This window comes from Bidens hawaiensis, unplaced genomic scaffold (genome assembly GCF_021521415.1).
Source record: "Bidens hawaiensis isolate Kalapana, Puna unplaced genomic scaffold, B.hawaiensis_p1.1 tig00032069_1, whole genome shotgun sequence".
In the NCBI taxonomy this organism is placed as follows: Eukaryota; Viridiplantae; Streptophyta; class Magnoliopsida; order Asterales; family Asteraceae; genus Bidens; species Bidens hawaiensis.
In genome coordinates this window covers 233,899-255,443 of record NW_027505236.1, presented here as the reverse complement: position 1 = coordinate 255,443, position 21,545 = coordinate 233,899, and the positions used below count along the sequence as shown (strand labels likewise).

The following is a 21,545-nucleotide window of genomic DNA, read 5'->3' as shown; positions in this document are numbered from 1 at the left end:
TTTCACAGGCAGGGAAGCTAAAGAAACCTTGGTGGTAAACACCTCGGTTTCCGCAGGTCCCTTCGTTTGAGCATGGGGATGAGCGACAGGGGTGTCGTCTTTCTTCTGTCTCTTACTGCCCCCTGCGCAAGAAACGTGGATCTACTCACTAGTAGCAGATCTACTTTCCTCGGGTGTGATTATACTATTTCACCGATGGTTCTTCTGGATCAGTGTTCTTCCACCTACAAAATGAACAGCGCCGTTACTTACCCCTCAGAAAGGGGCAGAGGGGTCCTCTTTGGGGTAACCCTCCGGCGTGAGAATAAGTATGTGTAGGAGAAGATAATAATGTGAGAGTAAGGGAATTGGGAGAGTATTGCTTAATAGCTGAATACTGTATGTTACTCTGTATGATTATTCTGATTGTCTCTCTGTGTATGAGAAAGTAACTGACTAGGGCTGCCTGTCAGTGAATGTAATTGAATATGCTTCAATGTGAATCAATGTGTGTCTGTAACTGTGTACGTTATGATGTATTTATAGTGCTAGGGTTTCCACTGATTGAGCTGAGACCAAATTAGGGTTTTGTTGGCCTCCTCCAATCGATTTGCGCCACGTGTCCCTGGAGACACCTGGTGCTTTTTCATTGGTTATAATCACGTGGTAACCCATGAGTCATGCTGAGCTGTCCATCTTTCATTTAGCAGCTGTCAACATCAGCATATCCTTATTCCTTAAAAAGATGCCTTCTGGAAGGTTGTCTGACGTGCATAATCAAGGTTGCCCTAATCCTGATTTGGATAAGGGCGAGGTTGATTATGTGCATGTGTGATATGCGCCCATCCTGAGGATGCGCGAGGTCTTCTCTTTATTCTCACGCGCAGATATTTCATGCGCAGATGCGATACGCACAAGCATGTAATACGCGTCACGCGCGGATGCCCCACGCGCAGCTGCGCCATGCGCAACTGTGATATGGGTGGGCATGTATGATGCGCGAGCATGTGATATGCGCCGCGCGCGGATGCACCACGCACGATGTGATATGCATAAGCATATATGATGCGTGAGCATGTGATACGCGCGAGCATATGTGATGCGTGAGCACATGTGATGCGTGAGCATATGTGATGCTTGAGCATATGTGATATGTGCAAGCATGTGATGCTTGAGCATAAGTTTTGGCTTTGTGCCTTGATAATATCTTTGATTTCTAATGTCTTGTATATATCTTGTGGGTTGACCCGCCCCGCTCGATGTTTAGGCGGGTACATACCTCTTCAAATAGCAATGAGTTAAAGATGAAAAAGACGTTCCATGGGATATTACAAACATGGAATTGATTGAATATAGATTGAGGATGGCTGGAATGGTGAAAAAAACCAGAAGGGGGGGGGGGAGGGTTCTGGTCCGATCTCAGGTGAAGGAAGAAAGGGCGGCCAACATAGTTTACTTTAGGCAATTTACAATTTTGGTCCTCCTACTAGCTTAATAAGATATCTTGTTCCAAAAGCTTGTCAAATGGATTTTCAAAATTACCACAAGGCCCCTCAACTAGAAAGACGAAATCCCGACAAACAACTTTTTATCAACGCTTAAGACGATTAACGAAAATTTTCGAGCGTTACAAGTCCACCCCCTTACAACGGGATTCGTCGACGAATCCTGTTGTAATAGGAACAGATGCGGATAGAGACCAACCCTAATCACCTAATCAAATAAGAAAATAGTGGAGACAAAACCTCTACTGGCACCCGAGTCAAATAGGACCGAAGCCTAATGCTTAACAAGTAAAAAGGCTACCTAGAATGGTAGTATGCTATTTCTTAGCTAAACCATTATACATAGGTTCTCGAAAGGATGAGAAATAAAAAAAAGAATTTAGTGAATAAGAGGAACTTTAACTTTATTAGCACGAGTATTAGCCATATCTTATCCCTATAAAGACAGAACTTTAACACAATCAAGCACAAGTAGCCTTTAGAATATGGAAGGTAATGGTAAACTGCTAATAACGTTGATAAAGTGTGGTTAGTCGTTTACTTCACCTGCCCGTCCTAAGCACACCCTGTTCTTAACCATATTAGCATTCTATCTAGCACTTTGATGATTTATGCACACAAAAGCAACTCTAATACTTATAAAAACAAAAGGTTACCTCTTGGTGTGCAGCTACCCACGGTTGGTATTTCTAGTCCTTCCCTTAACAGTTTGAGTCCAAGCATCAAAGGATGCCCGGATCCCTTGAACCTTGGCTCTGATACCTACTTGTAAGATCCCGTTTCCCTGGAGTCCAACAGTTGGTAATCATAACCCGTTTCCTTGCGTTCGTCTCGACATTCCGGACCTAAGAAAATTACTTTCATAGGCTGCACCTGGCCCCACAGCTATCAGAACAGAAAACAAACTCCAGGTTCATTCGGTTTTACGCGTTAACAGTCGAATAACTCGAAACCCTATCAAATGAACTCCGTTCTGGGCAAGTAATATATCTACGCGACCGCGTCGCCGAGCACTACCACTCTGAACCATCGCCGTCGCCGAAACCGCCATGTAGATTGACTAGCACACAACCATATACTTGAGCAACCAGGTGTCCATGAGGGGGTATGTGGAACCAACGACGCTCTGGTGCCGGTCTAACCGTATTGAACCAATCTAGTTTGAAACGAACCGTTTCATAGTAAATGGCATCCTCTATTTTGAACATTAACCTCTACCATGTTTCGTTAGTGTCCATCTCGTTCATCAATCCTTTCCTAACATCAGCCCAGTATTTCTGATTCATCCCCAAAATCATAGCGATTGCTTGGAATCCGCAATTACTGTCTTGGCTTATATTTGTGATGTCTGAGATGAACGGGTGTGCTCAGATGGGAATAACACTCTTAAACCCTTCTATCAATGGTACGAGCGCTGGAGAATCCATTAAAGGAAACTCGAGCTGAGCTCTCGACAGTTTCTCGATAGAAGAACGTTTTGATGTATTAGTTCGCATGCTCGGAATTTTAAACCGCGACTGAGACTGGGACAACGAACGAGACAGCGAGGGGGTGGGGGTTTCATGTATGGGCACCTGTGACGACGAGGGGGTGTAGGAGCTGTGTCTTGGGGGATCTGGTTTTTTGGGACGCCCCCGAGGATCCTTTCTTTTCAGGCTGTTTCTTAATTGATATTCCTGGAAGAACATACATCAGTTTCGAGAAAAGATTGTTCTTTTGATTACGGACGTTTATTGACGAAAGTGATTTTTTGATGTCCTATACTCCTGCTTTATAGTCTGGTTCTTCGTTCTGTGGTACGCTGGATCAAAATTTAGCCTCCTTCAGAATGGGTCTACATCCTTTATTCGAATATATCTGTTGTTAACTATGTATCCCTCTATCCGACAAGCACACGGTAACCCAATGTAAACAAATGGTGGCCGTATGAAGCTCCGCCGTCACACATCTTGTCTATTAAATGATACCCATTTACAATTAGATCAAGAGCCTTAATCGACACCCTATTTAGTAACTTTTGTAACCAAGCGTGCAGTCGTTGTTCTTCCATGACCTTAGAACGAGACTCTTCAAACGTTCCACTGATTTCTGCCATCTGAGCACTAACCATTTTAAGAGCATGCCTCGCAATAGTGTCGAGCGAAATTGTTGGTTCCATTGAGGTACCTTTTTCAAATTGGCGTGTTGGCTCTCAACTCGGTTTGTTGTGTACTTCGGCGTTCATCAATCCAGCAAGCTACAAACTTGTGTTTGTATGGCTCCGTCCAGCTGTACAAATGTAATACCAGACTTATTACAAAATAAAGGGAAATGTTAATAAGATGTCTATCTAGACTATTACAAACTGTAAACACATGAAAGACTCACCATCCCTGTTGTATTCTTGTAAATGACGTTCCATCTGAGTGCAATGATAGTCAAACTTTTGTATCACCGGAGACTGATACAAGACCTCCCACCAGTACGCGAAGTCCGTCCCGATATCTGTTCTATAAAGACTCTTAAATTGTTTTCTTTATATTCTCAGATATGTGCCATCTACATAAATTTTTGGTGGCATTAGGGAATACTGTGTCATAGGAGTTCATGAGGGCTTGGTCCACGTCAGTCAGTATCACGCGTGGCTCCATACAATCATAAAGCATTTCTTTAAGTTTTTCGAGAGCCCATGTGAAGTTCTTCTCTTATTCCTTGATTAAAAATGCGTGGGCAATATAAAACGACTTTGATGTCGACGCCACACCGACAAATCCAACTAACGGCCAGTTATACATGTTGGTATTGTACGTTGTGTCAATCAACAATATCTCAGGGAATGCACTCCACATTTTATGCGACTTATTATGACAGAAGAAAATATCCTCTGTCCTATCGATGGAAGCATTCTCCAGGGTACAGTACACGAAACCATTGTTAAGGATAAAGTTTTCCAGAACCTGCATTGGATTAAATAAAACTTTAATAAATATTATAAACACAGGCTCTATATAGTAAAACTAGGAAGGTTTTCAACTACCTTCATAGGGGTATCGCCAACTTTCTTCTGACCTCTAAGCTTACTCAAGTAGTTGTATATGTCCTTGAGTTTGGGTTGGCAACCAGGAAACTAGTTAGCCACAACTGTTTGAATTTGAAGGGGCTTCAAGCCATTCCGGTATAACGTCGAAACTAGATCAAGTTTGTCGCTGGTCATTTTCCTTAACTGTGCGTACCCCTCTTCATAGACAATGGGATCGTGGTTGTGTGTCTCGTTTACCACTTCTAGCCTCCAACATGTACCTGTCGCGTCATACCTGCCTAGGCGTTTAAATTGACAACATTTTTTTAATACTGCCGGTGCGCCTGATCGTGGTCTTTAGTTTTGGTTCCCATCTACGATTGCATGCAAGGTTCACACCGTTTTTCCTTAACTGTTGGACCACAATAACACACCCATGCTCCCGTCCTCTATTTTTGGCTCATTCCTCCAACTCATTGCGGGACTCAAAAATCTGAAACAGTTTTTAGCTCTTTTTTAAATAATGTACAAAAAAATAAAAATAACTTAAACAAAACATACGGTGTATTACAGTATCTGTTTTATACGAAACTGTCGGCTTGCGTATGTAGTCATCATCGTAATTATCTTTGTCATTTAAGTTCCCCCCAACATCATGATTATCCTCATCATGCTCGTTTCCCTGTGGTACGAAGATTGAGTTCCGTAAAACGGGGCCTCTACTACTTGTAACTGGTACGAAGAATCCATAATCTGACCCGACAACAGGTAACTGGTACGACTGCTGACTATCGTAAGCGAAATGCTCCTAACATATATTACTTAAAAATCAAACAATAATAATAATAATATAATAATATAATAATAATATTTTAGTAATAATAATAATAATAATAATAATAATAATGATAACAATAATAATATAATAATAACAAGAATAATAATATTTTAATACTAATAATAGTAATAATACTTAATAATAATAAAATATTAACAATAAATATTAATGATAATAACAATAATACTAATAATAACGGTAATGGTAGTATATATTAGTTAAAAATCAAACTAATGACTTTATATTAAATAAACTTATATAACGAAACTTGGTTCAAATTTGGTAAGCCCGGCGAGCTAGGCTGACCGTAAGACTGTTCAGGCTGAATATCATAACCGACATAGACCCAACAAAACGTAATGTAGCATGTCTTTGTTAAAAGAGCAACTAACGACTTCTTACTAAATAAATATAAAACGAAACTAGGTTCAAATTCGGTAACCACTGCGTGCTAGGCTGATCGTTAAGCGCTTAACCTGGCTCCTCCTCATTCGAGTCTGGAAATAAATGGTTGAACCACGAGTCCACGACATTGTGTGTATACGTTATAAAATTTGTGTTGTGTGTATGTGTGTATGATGAGATTTCACCATTGGCAATATGTGTATATATAATAATAAAGAGAAAGGAGGGAGAGGGAGGGAGAGCCGAGCTCAATAATTCAAATGGGCATAATGCGCCTCATATAGCACTATACGGGACGGATATAGTATGACTTGACAATCTATGACAGCGTTTTACAGTTCCAGACTTTTAGATTTGACTGTACCTCTATACGAGACGTATAGCTCTATACGCTGTATATAGAGGGGTGTCTGGGATGCCCTAGCATAACCCTTTGATAAATTCTACAAAGGTGTGTGATTGATTGAAATTTTATTGAGGTTGATAAATTCTACGAAGGTGTGTGATTGATAGAAATTTTAAATTAGTGACTTTTATAATAATTTGTCTTATATATTTGGTTATTATCTGGTCGACAACTCGTTTTCTTTATAAAAGAATGCATATTAGATTCCAAAATGTATGCTATATTTTAACTAAACTTATTATTTGAAGAAAAGAATATGCATTATTATTATTTTAGTTATGGGTAAGTTTATTGGGGAATTTTAAAAAAATGAGAAAATGTGGAACTCAATTTTACACCTTGATCTAATCTTATGGTGTACCTTTTGTTTTCTTTGATACTATACATCTCATATGACTTTATCAAACTAAAAAACCCTCAAAAACTAAACCCACTCACCCCCACCTAGCTAACCCCCCCCCCCCCGGACTATAAAACCTAACCCCCAATCTGAAAAATCTAAACACCCTAAAAACCTAACCTTAAAAGCTAAACGAAACTCGAAGGCTAAATCATTATTTTTTTGGAACCAGGGATGCTAGATAAACATTTTTTTTTCTTTTTTTTCGTTTTATAATCTTTTAATTATTTTGAAGGATATTTTTTCTCTTTAAAAATGATATGATATAGATAATCAATGGTGTACTATAAGATGGATGATCAACGGTGTACCATAGGATGGAGGGAGATGATCAAGGGCTGGAAAAAAGGTTCCCCAATTCCTAACATTTTTTGAGCTTTCTTTTAAACATATCGATCTATATATACATTAACTATTTTGATTTTGTATGATACGGATGCAATTTTGAAAATATATAATTAAGCGGTCAATTATATTATACTAGCCAGTTGCCCGCGTGATGCAGCGGTGCACGAGCAAACGCAACCGGTGTTAATACGTTTGTAACCTCGCAACGGTACGTGCATGACCCGACAGTGGTATGCATTTAACATGGCATCGGGCGTGTAACCGGTGCTAGTAAGCGCGTCACATAACGCTTATGCTCGAGCAATCCGATATGTATAAACAATGTCATCTGCGTAAATGATGCTTGAATGCGGGCAATCGGTGGTGACAATCAAGAAGCAAAGATGAAATGTATAATATTTCAAATAAACTATTTTTTAACCCAATTCGTTTTGACGGACATGATCCAATCCGAAGCCCGTTATGACATGACCCCTTTAGATCTAAGCCCATCCCGACATGAACTAAATTAACGCTTTTTGTATTAACCTGTTCCAACCCTAACTCGTTTCGACACCATTAGCCAAACATGCCCGACCCGTTGCCAGTAATAACTTGTAATTACGTAACATGTTAGTTTTTTAAAAATTAATAAATTGTAGCAATGCCATACTCAAATTAAAGAGAATAAAATGCTCGTTTTTATATTGTAACTTTTTAGAAAAAATGTTAACGTGCGAAAAAGTTATGGTAGTTAAAAAGTCGTGGGGGTAGTTAGTTTCGAATGAGGGAAAAATGTGTAACCATTTAATAAATTAACACAACTTGGTTGAAGTTGAAGTACCATTATTGTAAATTATTTTTGAATGTGTAAAGACTATATTATCCTTACATTCTTAAAATTTTATGCATTGTTACTTACATAATATGCTATAAGAGTAGTACCTCTTAAAATTTAAGAGGTCATTTACTTTTATATTATATATAGTATATATACAGATAAAACATCATATAGACGATATCAATTTCGTACTATACTTTTTATTATATAATTAAGCGGTAAATTACAAACAAAAAATCTACATATTCTAATAAAGTAAAATAAATGGGGACACTTGTCATGTTTTGGTTAATTCTCACAATTTTTACACTCCAAAACTAATATACCCTAATATATGTAATAAATCAATAATTATCCACTTTCCTTTTACACTATATTTATATAATATCTATATATTTTTATAAATATAAATATTAACATATTATTTTATTATATATTTCAAAATACTTGGTGAATTCCAAAAATTAACAACAAATCATGTTTCTCTAATGAAAATTGTTTCGGGTTTTTTGTGGAAGTTAAATTTGATTTTATGGGTCAAAAGTTGATAAATAGATTGTTTAGTACAAGTTAACTACATTTAAGTCAAAATTTGTTATGGGTCAAAAATGAAAATTTTGAGTATTTTTAAAAGTTTGAGAATGCAAAATAGATTTATCGTCAAATTTGTTATGGGTTTAAAGTGTTGACTTTAAAATGTCAAAAGTTTGAAAATTAGAATTTTAAACATGATTCGGGTTTCAAGTTTATTTTTAAGGGCATTTTTTGAAATAATCAAAAGGTTCGGGATTTGACAAATTGACTATTTTTCCCTCAACTGTTAAAACTTAAGAAAATATTGAGACACTTTTGACATGTGGCCCTCATGTCTATCAATGCTTCTAACTTTTATCAAATTTCAAATATTTATATATGTCAAAATTATTTTTTCCTTCAATGGTGATCAGAACTTTGTATGGAAAGCATGCCATGCAAAACTATGCTCAAATGAAACAAAATATTCACAAAATTGAATGGGTTAACATGTTATTTTTTATGTTGTTATTATGATAAAGTCGAGAAGCCCTCTGAAACTTATAAACATCTTTTTTATGGTGTAGCTCAGAAAAGTATAGTTCTTAAAGAACATCCATTGTTACAATTTAATATCCTACTTTCCTTTTATGGGTGGTAAATTGATAAATATATCAATAAAGGTAATACCTCTTTTGTATTTAGGCTAAGTGATTAGAACTACTATCGTATGAGAAGTCTTATTTTCGAAATTGGTTCATAACCAAAATTTTTTCAATTATACATATATGACACCGAGAATGAATTTTTCAATAGAAAGAAGCATTCTCGAGTACGATTTTGCTACGAACATTTTTTTATTAAGTTCATTTAAAAAAACTATTTTGTGATATAAATAAAATCAATTTATGTACACAATGTATAGATACAAGCATAGATGTAATACATTTTTTTCATATACGCTATGTAATTATTTATTTTACTTATAATTTTATAATTTGAATTCTCCCGAGTGTAACACGGGCTCTAAAACTAGTTGTTGAATAAAACAAGAATTCCGTAGACTTAAATTTATCCCTTTGTAAAGCACCATATTCAAGTTTTTTTTATTTTTTTATATTATCATGTATTTTTACATGAAAATAGAATAGTATTAAGGGGAAGGGGACACATGTGGTTCGTCCATGCGGTACACTACTACCTTCATTTGGGGCAGTTAGGCAATGTGTAATTGATGAAAAGAAGGGGCGATATTGGGAAATTTTTGGAGGGAACACCACCCCCACCCCCACCCCCGGTGAAAAGAGGGGCGACCGGGGGAGGAGGAGTGGGGAGGGGGGCGACGAGAATTTGTCGCCGAAGTGTTTGAATATTATTATTATTATTATTATTATTATTATTATTATATTGTTTTGACCGTTGAGAATGGTCACAAATTAAAAAAAACAATATATATATATGCAAAGTATAGAATGAAAATCCTCTTGAGTTGTGACAATCCGTGAAAACCCTATGTAACATCGTTTTTTTTTTTGTTATATGTAATATATGTTGTTACATTTAATACAAAACATTGAAAACATAAAAAAAAATGTTTTGCTATTTTTTTACTAATTTTTATATATGTTTTCAGGAGAAAGAAAATATAAAATAACTTTTACATATTTTATTAACTTTAATTGTGTACCACAAGATTTAATCTTTAATTAAAAACATATGGTTGAGAATGAGTTTCTAGAGTTTTCACAACTCAAGTGGGTTTTTATTATAACATAACCATATATATATATATATATATATATATATATATATATATATATATATATATAGCGGGTGGTTAACGTACGCTAATACACTATCGTACATTACGTACGCGAGTATCCAGAACGTACAATTATACGCGATTAAATTTTTAAGTACAATTATACGCCACGATACGCCAGTTATCAAAAGGGTATTTCCGTCCAGAACGTCCAACTATACTCCCCAAATCTATTCTTCAATTCCCCCAAATCTTTGTTTTTCAAAATTCATCAATTGATTCATCGAGCGTCCATCCATATCAATATAATTCAACCGTCGATCGGTACTAGACTAATTTGCATGTCGATATCAAACTAATTGAGTTATATAACCCTAAAAATGTTCGTTACCTGCAAATAAAACCTCAAACCCTAATATGTTCTGCTTATACGTTCTGCTAATACATTCTGTTAATACTTTCTACTATTCTGCTAATACATTCTACTAATACGTTCTACTGCTAATACATTCTGCTAATACTTTCTGCTAATACATTCTACTGCTAATACTTTCTGCTAATACATTCTACTAATACGTTCAAATCTTAAACGTTCAATGTCAAAAACCCATCATCCAGAACTCCAAATTGATCGATTGCAGCTTCAAATTGATAATTAATTGAATCGATTTCAAAGATTAATAGATCAATTGGCTCCAATTTCAATTTGTTGATGGCGCCGGCAAGTGGAATGTCGCCAGCGTCGGCAATTAAAGGGCGGATTTCGGTTTATGGAATCTCAATTACTCAACAAAAATGGTTTATGGAAACAGAATATAATAGAAACCGTTTCTAAATTTAGTAGCGGCGTTGGCGTTGAATTTTTAAAGGATGTTAAAATACATTTATACCCTTATGTTAAGTTACGATATCAGATTGTAAATAGTTACGATCTACGTTCAATATGCTCGCGTACATAATGTACGATAAACCATTAGTGTATTATATCCTTTATATATATATATATACACACTCTTTTCTTCTCCAACTTCATCTCCAACAACATCAATATTTCATACAAAAATATATTTCTTCTCTAAAAAACCTACAAAAATGAATCCTAGAAACAACCCGAGCATCCACTCCCCACTTTCGGGCAATACCATGCTCCGCAAAGCCAACCAAGCGTAAACTTTCCATGGCTCAGTTTCATTTTCCCGAACCAAACTTAAACTCTCAGTTTCCTTTTCCCGACCCGAACTTAGACATGACGCCAACTTCCTCAACCCCCAAAACCCCATGTCAGTGACGGTGCCGAAGACTTAAACGACACGGGCCTTCCAGTTCAACCCAAAGGGTGGCCCGTAAACACAAAAAGAAGGAACCGGGGAGTCGGCGCCGCCATATGAGCAATACAAGCCATGGACAAAGGAAGAGGAGGAACTAGCTCTCACAAAAAATTTGGATCGCCATTTCGGAGGATCCCGACGTTGGTAAGTTATTAATATTTAGTATTTATTAAAAATTAATATTAATTGTGAAAATAATTTTAATTGTAGCAAAATTTCAAGCCCTTGGTATAATTTGGATGAAAATATTTGAAGTTTGGCTCAGGCTAATGGGCAAACCGAAAGAATTCCGGGGTAAAGAAGTGGTTCAAGCCCATTTGAAGGTCGTCAATCAAGAATGACAAAAATATGCTGGGATATACAACCGACTGAGTGAACACAGTTGGCGTAGTGGGTAAAACGACGCCAATATCCAATCTCGAGCATTAAACGACTTTCGAACTCAAGGGAAACCAGAAGGGCGGAAAGGGAAGCCATTTAAGCATTTAAGTTCTTTGAAGAAACTTCGGGTTTGCCCGAAATGGAACGGGGCAGCCACTGTTCTAGTCGCTCGACGATCCGGGACATCATCTCGGCTTCAAAAATGTCGAAGACCTTGTCTTCGACAAATCCGAGCACACCCATAACCCTCCGATACTCGTAACTTCAGCCTCGGTGACGAAGACGAAGATGACACAGTTAATTTAGGGGACGACAACGTACCAGAGTTGCCTCGACCCCGCGGGAGAGGAATAAAAAAGAATACGAAAAATGTGGAGGGTTCGTCATCGTCACAAAGCCGATGTGGGGGACCACGAAGAAATCGACCGACTCAACAAGGTGTTCGGTCGTTTCGAAACCTGAAACATGGAATGTACCGCTTCCTTTCAACATAGCAACGAAAACAACGACCGAATTGCCGATCTCTTTGAATTTCGGCAAATGGGAAAAGACTACGACTTCCTCGTCTCAAACGGTTAAACGAAGAGGCCGCTTTATTGGAAGAACGACGAATAGAAAAAATGCGCAAACTTTATGGTTTTTTTTGGTATTTATTTTTTTAATTTTAATGTACTTTATTTATTAATTTAATGGTTTTATTTGTTTAATTTAATTATAAAAAGAAAATAAAAAAAAAAAAGATGACGTGACGATGGAGGGGCTACAAGCTTACAACACCATTACACCCCTAAAACAAAAATTCCCCATTTGCTGACTGGGCGCCACATGTTAAAAATCGCCCCATTTTGTAGCCCATAAACTACACATAGCCTTAGAGAAAGGAAGAATTTGGGTACTAAACCCGAAAAAAGAAGAAGGGAGAGAGAGAGAGAGAGCCATTCAGAAGAGGGGGATGGAGAGAGAGAGTTGAGAGTAATTAAGAGGAGTGCTGTCTGTTGTTTTAGTGGTTTTGAGGTCGTAAATAATGCAAATGATATGGTTATATAAGATTGGTGGGTTTTGAGGTATTTGAGAGTAGCGCCCCTCGTAGTTCACTTCAACTGTAACAAGATTTTTATTTTCATTTCAAGATCTTTTGGCGGTAAGATTTTAATAAAAGGTAATATAGAAAGGGATATGTAAGTTAAATACACGCACACAAAACCCAACTTGAAGCTAAACGAGGTTAACCTATAGCACGAGAACAAACCTTTGCGAATTTTCACACAAATTTTCAAAACTTAAATCAAATTCGACCATCTTAATTGAAATTTTCTTACGAATTTTCTGAATTCACAATCAAAGTCGACCTTATTAATTCAAACACAAATTTTCGTACAAAATTTTGGTATTTACAACAAAAAACAATCTTATTAATTAAATCGTGAATTTTTCAACGAATTTTAAAATTACCAACCAAAGTCGTCCTTATTAGTTCAAATGTGAAGTTTCAGCATTGACGAAGAAAGTCGATGTTGTTCATTCAAACACAAATCCCATACAAACTCTTAGAATCGACAATCATAGACGATCTTGTTAATTCAATCGTAAATTTTCTTACAATTATTATATTTAGCAACCAAAGTCGACCTTGTTAATTCAATTGACTTTCCTACAAATTGGTAATACAAGTCGATTTTGTTAAGTCAAACACAAATTTATGAACAAACAATGAAACGACTATATTTCCCTACAATGTTCAGAATTAGCCATCCAAGTTTTATCATTTCAAAGGCAAGAATTATCAAGATAGACCAGAAAGTTGGATTAAATTATGAAAAAAGAATTGTGTAAATTAAAATAAATTTAAAAAGTAAAAACAAAAGTTTAACAAAGTTAAAATTGACGCTAAAATAGAATGAAATATAAGACCATTCCCAGCCCGTTCATCATCCCTGTCTCTATAATTACACTATAAAACATTACATTTCTTTTTCCTGTTCAATTAAATAATATTTCTTTATACATTTATCATTACATATTTTTTTCTCTACCCTATTATTTACAAAAAAAATCACCACATTTTTCTCAAATTTACAAAAAATCACTATATTTTCTCTCTTCACCCTATAATTTACACTCACAAACACTCAGAGCATTCTCATCCCACCCATTATTTCCAAACAAAAAATTACACTAAAACTCACTTTATTTTTTCTCTACATTTCAATTAAATAATACTTTTTATACCTTTTATCATTACATTTTCTCTTTCCTTCACTCACAACTCCTTTCAAAATATATTAAAAAATTATAGGGGATTAACAGTAACTTTTCAAATATACAGAAAAATCACTACTTTTTCTAAAAGATAAAAACTCTTCACGCACAACACCTTGAATCACTCTTTAAATTATAAAAACATCCCTCACATAATATAATGGGTTGGATGAGAATGCTATCACAACCCCACCCTATAATTTACAAACTCTCCTCAAATAATTTTAAGGAATGGGCTGGGAATGATCTAAGACAGTTCATGATTAATGTAAAGATGATAATGAATGTATTTGAGACGGATATTGGTAATCCCGATCTCATACCTGATTGTAACTTGTGTATCATGCCCTGCTTGGTATAGGTTATGTATCTGCTAGTTAATTACCGTTTGTGTATCGGACATATCTGCATGTTTCGATTATAACTGTTAATTTATTTTAAAAGAATATAAGTTCAGATTTTTAGATACAATTTTTTTCTTACCATCCTAATTTTTGTATAATTTTATATTTAACAACTATAACAAATAAAAATTGATAAATTATATACATAATATATTAATTAATTTATCATCATCGTAATATGTTTGACTATATAATATATGGAAATTTCATGGTATATATAAATTACAAAAGATAACTTCATTATACTGTATATCATATAAAATATAACTAACAACCTAAGATTTATATGATATATAAAAGGAAAAAGTTGATTTTCCACAAAATTAAGCTATAATAACAACTAAGAATTTCGAATGATCAGGTCAGATATCACTAATCCAATTTCTGTACTCAAACCCATAAAATTGCATGCCAATCTCATACTCGTTCCGGATATTTAGATTTCATATTTTCATGTATTTACATATGTTATGGTGTTTTCTCTTTTCAACCCGTTCAACAAAAAGTTGAAATATCGAATTTGCATACAAGCGGGGTAGCCCGTGCTGGTGCATTATTCAATTGCGTTGAATAATTCTAAACCAATACAATATTAGTTTATTGATGTACAAAATTGTACTTGTCACAAAATAATAGATTTCATTTTCAGTGACTAAACCCAACTTGAATTTATATCTGATGATGGCAAATCAAAGTACAATAAAATATTATAATTTGTAAATAGTTCATTTTTAACACAACGGCATAGGCAGCCTTAACCACTCATACAAAATTATACAAAGATGTTAAATTCTTAGTAAGTTATATTCTTGTTGTAGCAACATTACTGTTATTCTTTGTTTTTAGCAGGTCTATGAAATTCTGAGCCGAGGATATCCTAAACCCTTAGACCATTTGCTATGGGCGGCTTTGAATTGGGGGGGGGGGGGGGGGATGACGACCGGCGCCTGAGGGGAAAGTGGTGGTGGGGCCATGCATTTTTTTTCTCTCTTTCATACACACACATATATATGTAAAATATATATAATGGGGCGTTAAAGGGGTTTTAAATCACAACGAGACATTATAGATAGAGGCTTCGATGTTTCGTTTATTATGTGACAATGACGTGGAGTCGCTTTAAAATCCAACGCCTTAGTGAGCCATATTCTTGTTATAACAACGTTACTGTTGTATATTTTTTTTTTCACTCAAAGACCTTGAAACTTGAAAAAAAAATTATTCATCGACTGAATTTTATTGGCTTTTATTTCAAACCTTTAATTTCACATACATAACAAAGAATGTAACCCAGTTAAATTTGATTTCACGTCGGTGTTGAATTAGATTTTCTCACTGGCTTAACAATTTACGAAGCAAATCATTTCCAGAAGTGAAACAAGCCCCAAAGCAAGCTACAAAGTACAAAACCACGATTTTTGTTTCCTTCACTTCGTTAGGTTAGTTACCAATAAACTAGCCTCATTTAAATGAACATTAAGAGTAACATTAGCTCCTCATCAAGAAAAACATTTGAGAGTTTTTGGCTAGTAATTACACACCTATTTAAAACACGATTAAACCCCGTTAAATAAAAAAATGTTAATTATGTATATTTTTATTAGTTTTTTAAATTGAAATTAGTATGCCGTGTTTCAAGGCCGGCTCAACACTTTTTTGACCTAAAACAAAGACAAAAATTGAGGCTTTTATTTATAATATATTTTAAAAATTATTTTTAAAGTGTACTAAAAATAAGGTTAAATGTTCATCCAAATACATCATATTTAAATAAATCATCAACAAATAATATACATATTATTTAGTTTTCAACAGTAACATTAAGTAGCTAGGTTGTAACTTTAATTATACTACTTCACCTAGCTCGTTGTTTCTCAATATTATGATATTTTTTGTTACAAATTAAGATGTATTTCAAACGGTATATTTTTGGATCTCCATGTAGATTTGGAATTTCATTTCAATCAAGAATAGAAAATAAAAGTAAGCATCTATGTCAAATAGAAAAGGTATATGCAATATACATACAGTTTAATTTATAACACTATCAAAATGTAGTACAAATAAATAAACTGGTCACACCATTGAATTTAATAGTATTTTAAGTAATTGCTTTTGGTGAAAAAGTAAATTACAATTACCAATGTTATCACCTATTTAACATCTTCAAATAGTTATCTTCTCCAACACTTCACCAACTAACACCACCTATTAGAAAAACAGAGAAAATGCAAAAAATATTCCTAGATTTCGTTTTAAAAGCTTATATCTTCTTCCTTCAGTCATAAATATCACATTTACTAAGATATATTCAGCTTAGAAAGTATTAGCTGAATATATCACATTTACTAAGCTTAAATCTTCCGGTGGTTTTCCGACGAGAGTAAATATCACATTTACTAAGCTTATATCTTCTTAAAATTGGAGGCCTTTAAAATATAGAGGCCTAACCCCGTTTTCTTTCCTCATATCCACATATATCGTATAATTACACTAAAAAACAATATATTTTTCTCTTGTTCAATTAAATAATATTTTTTTCTATCTTTTTCATTACAGTTTTCTCTCTCCACCCTATAATTTATAAAAACCATTACCTTTTTCCCAAATTTACAAAAAATCACTACCTTTTCTCTTTCCACCCTATAATTTACACTCACAACCCTATCCTATAATTTACAAACTCTTCTCACATAATTTTAGGGGATGAGTTGGGAATGCTCTAAAGCCCCTGCCTTCTTTGGATTACCCTAGAGCCGGGCCTGCTATGCTTAATCATTTCTTCTTATTAGTACATGAAACACATAATTGTGTTATAGATATATAAAGTAGTTCAATGAGTTATATTAATGTTTGATACTTATGCTAAATGCGACGTCTCAATCCTATTTGACACGATATACCTATTTTGCCGAACACTTTTATGAAAGTCAATTCAAATGGGAGCCAAATGTTCTAGTAACATGCCCATCATTGATAAAGTGATAAACGAGCCATTATTGGAATGCATTAGATAAGCGCATGGCAAGTTGGCATCGCCTTTAAACGGGAAAATGAATTTATGGGCGTCCGTATGCCAAATTAAGAACTACACATGTGATTTTTTTCCGTTGTTATTGATAGATGACAAAAAATAATAATAATAAATAAATAAAATAGTTTTAAAAGCATTCAAGTTTGACGGTTAGGGTTATAACTTATAACTATAGAAGCAAAATAGTCATCCCAACACTCATTACTGCAATGAATTTGTGCGCTTAAGAAAAAAAAACTACGGGCATAATTAACCTATTAATCTTGAAAAACATTCACTCTCATATAATGATATAATGATAGTATTCATCAATTTACTACTTTTATTTGCATCATGTATTCAGTATAAGTGAAAGTAGTATTTGAAATTGATACACACAAGGGAGGGTTCAATAGAAAACTTCAAGAAAATGAGGGGATCCGGGAAACCATACCTTTTACATGTAAAAAAAAATAATATAAAGCTCGATCTTACATGTAAAAAAATTAGTTTTAGCATAAACTTTTTTTTTTGGAGCTTTTGCTTAAAATACATGTAGAAGACATTCCAATAAAAAAATTTTAGTTTTGTAATATATATATATATATATATATATATATATATGGGTGGGATCAAGTAAAAACTCCTTTTAAAGAGAAAACCTAGAACTCCTAAAAAAACTATTTTTAACTTTTTTTTAAATTTTTTTTGAAGTTTCCTTTTTTTTTTCCAGTATTCTTATATGTTGTTATTGGTTTTTTTTTAAAAAAACCCTTGTCGGTGACCTCGTCGGTCTAGTGCAAATGTGTAATAGTGTGCATTGCATAAATGCAGAAGTGTTTGTATTACATAGAATACAACTATGGGGCTGTTATATACCCAAGTTAGATGCAAAACTATCAAAACTACGTAGTTTTGATTAAATCTAATTAAATCCCTTATTTCCCATTTTTCCTTATATCATTCCAACCATAATTTTCCCTATCGATGATGTTTCTTCTACACGGTGGCCATCTTCTTCTTCTCTGATCCTCCTCTATGTTTATGATTAAGGTTAGAGAAAAACGAATTCTAAATTAATTATGTATGTGTAAACAGAACTACGAAACAGTTTTGTTGATTTGCATTTGAATAGAGTTTTTTTCGTCATTACTAGAATATCAATTTTATGCATGTTGGATCGTGAAGAATATGGTTCACTTTCTTCCGAATAGTTTTGTCATCATTATTATCACTTTTAAATAATATTCACTTTCTTGTTTCTAGTTGGATGTGAAGAATATGGTTCTTCAATTATAGATATCAATTTTCTTTGCTTATTTTTTCATACTATTAATTCGTTTCACACCAACTAAATATCAGTTTTATCTTTTGTTAATGTATGATAGATACAAATCAATGGATTTAGAAGTCCATGAGGAAGCTTTTGAAACAAATCTAATTGATTGTATTGATTCAGAAGGGCTTTTGGTCATTAATAGCGATTCAAATGTTGAAAGAGACATTGATTCTAGGTATGAGAAAGAGACTAATGATGTAAAGGGAATGGTTTTCGATACTCCTGATGATGCTTATGATTTTTACAATCGCTATGCGTTTTCACATCGATTTGGAATACGTATTCATACGGTTTATAAAAATAAGACAACAAATGAGCATTACCGAAAATACTATGTATGCAACAAAGAAGGTTTTAAAGATTTGAAGTGTAAAAGTTCCATGGAAAATGCTAAAAAACGTCGTAGGGATTTAAGGACCGGATAAAAAGCATGCATTCGGATTTCAAAAGGTAAAGATGGGAAATGGTTCGTGGATATTTTTAACGATTCACACAATCATGAACTGACTATTACTCCAACCAAAGTAATGAAACACCGGTCTCATGGGAAATTTCACCGCTCATTGGTTTGCAAATCTCTAATGGCGGAACTAAGTCAATCCGGGTTAAAACCTTGTCAAATCAAGAAAGTCATAAATACCATGAAAAATCCAGATGAAAATGATGTTACATCAAAGCAATGTTCCGACGTCTTAGCCGATCAACGAAAACAATATAAAGGTAAGGAGTTTTACGGGCTTATTAAACATTTTCAAGATAAATTACTAGAAGATCCTAACCTTTATTTTGTTGTGGATTTATTTGATGATGGGTCTCCACGAAATATTTTCTGGGCTGACGGGAGATCAAGAGACTCGTATATAAAATTTAGGGACGTTGTGGTTTTTGATGTCACATACATGACTAACAAATTTAAGATGCCATTTGCACCATTTGTCGGGGTTAATCATCATGGCCAGTCTATACTTTTTGGTGGTGCACTATTGGAGAACAAAAAACAAGATACTTTTGAATGGTTATTTCAAACTTTCATAAAGTGCATGTTTGATAAGCATCCATTAGCGATAATTACAGATCAAGATAAAGCTATTTGCAATGCAATCAAAACAGTTTTTCCAAACACTCGGCATCGTTATTGTTCATGTCATATTAAGAAACATGAGACCAAACATCTTCGAGGTCTTAAAGTTCATTATAGTGACTTTGAGGAAGATCACAAACAATGGAAAAAAAGTGATACAATTGAAGAATTTGAAACTCGTTGGGAATCTTTATGTGCTAAATATAATTTTGAAAGTGGAAGTTGGTTAACAGAGATGTATAAGCAACGCAAATTATGGGCTAAAGCCTTCTTAAAAGATTGTTTTTTTGCTGGCATGACATCAAGTGGAAGAAGCGAGAGCATTCATTCTTTCTTTGATGGTTATGTGAATTCAAATACCATGTTGAATGAGTTTGTAGTACAATATGATAAAGTTGTTGAGGCTCGAAGGGCTGCCGAAGAAGATGAAGACTTTGGGTGCATGAATTCTAAGCCGAATTTTTCATCTGTGAATCCGATAGAGGCAAAAGCAGGTTCACGTTACACTAAACATCTCTTTAAAGTATTCATGAATGAATGGACCCAAGCTACCTTCAATTTAACTCATGAGACAATAAGCAAGAGTTTAGAAGAAATCAACTATAAGGTTGGACAACCGAATATTGATAAAATATGTTGGAGGAATGTTAAGTTTCGTCTCTCAGATAAGTTAGATGTTACTTGTTCATGTCCAAAGTTTGAAACATATGGGATGTTATGCAAACATATCTTATATGTATTGAAGAAAAAAAATGTCTAAACCCTTCCTGGTTATTATATTTTACCTAGGTGGACACTTGATACAAAATATAAGGTGACTGATTGCACTATTGGGATCGAAGACAGACATAGTGGGAATGAGGTCAGTGCATTAACTTTATGGTGTGTTCAATCAAATTTTAGAAAAGCGACCGAACAAGCAAAAGACTCTCTATCTGAGATACGAAAACTAAATACCATGTTGTTGAAGCTTTTAGAAGAACAAAGCATTCGAGCAAATTCAATACAGTCTGAGATTGCTTCATTGGATTCTAATGTGGAAAGTTCACAAGTAAACATGATGCCTCAAATTTCTATTCGTGATCCACTAGTTAATACTAAAACTAAAGGTCGTCCTAAAAGGGCAACTAGAATCAAATCATCCCTAGAAGATTCCAATGTGGGAAGTTCGCAAGTGAATTCGATGCCTCAAATTTCTGTTCGTTATCCACCATTTAATACTAAAACTAAAGGACGTCCCAAAAATGCAACTAGAATCAAATCATCCCTAGAAGCACCAAAAAAGAGAAAAAGTTCTTACTGCAAGGAACTGGGCCATTACATTAGCGGATGCCTGAAAAGGAAGGTAAGATCCGCGTTTGTTAATAATTAGTGACCAATTTTTTAGTTAATATAATTCACGTAATTTATTTTTTCTTTCAGGAGAAGGAATATTTACTAGAAAGAGAAGGATGATTTATGAATAGGCTTGAAGATGCATCTAACGTTTATGGTTATTTGAGTACTCTACTGTTTAATTATAGGTTGAGTAGTACTAAGATTTTGGTTTTTTTTTTCATTATGGTGGATCTATTTTTATTTCAGTAAAAATGCAGCACTTTGAATTTAAACAGGTCAATATGAAGCAACTTTAAATTTAAGTAGGTCGATATGCAACAACTTCTAATTTAAACAGGTTAGAAGGGAGCAAAAATTACAGGTGAAAATGACCAATTTAATTTGAAACGGGTCAAAATATAGGAATTTAAGTGAAACGGGTCAAAGTA

General features: G+C 34.4%; 1 pseudogene; it reads left to right on the top strand.

Moving 5' to 3' along the window:
* The first annotated feature begins 18,757 nt into the window (after positions 1-18,757).
* Positions 18,758-21,234, top strand: LOC143611728 (protein FAR1-RELATED SEQUENCE 5-like; annotated as a pseudogene).
* The last annotated feature ends 311 nt before the right edge of the window (positions 21,235-21,545 follow it).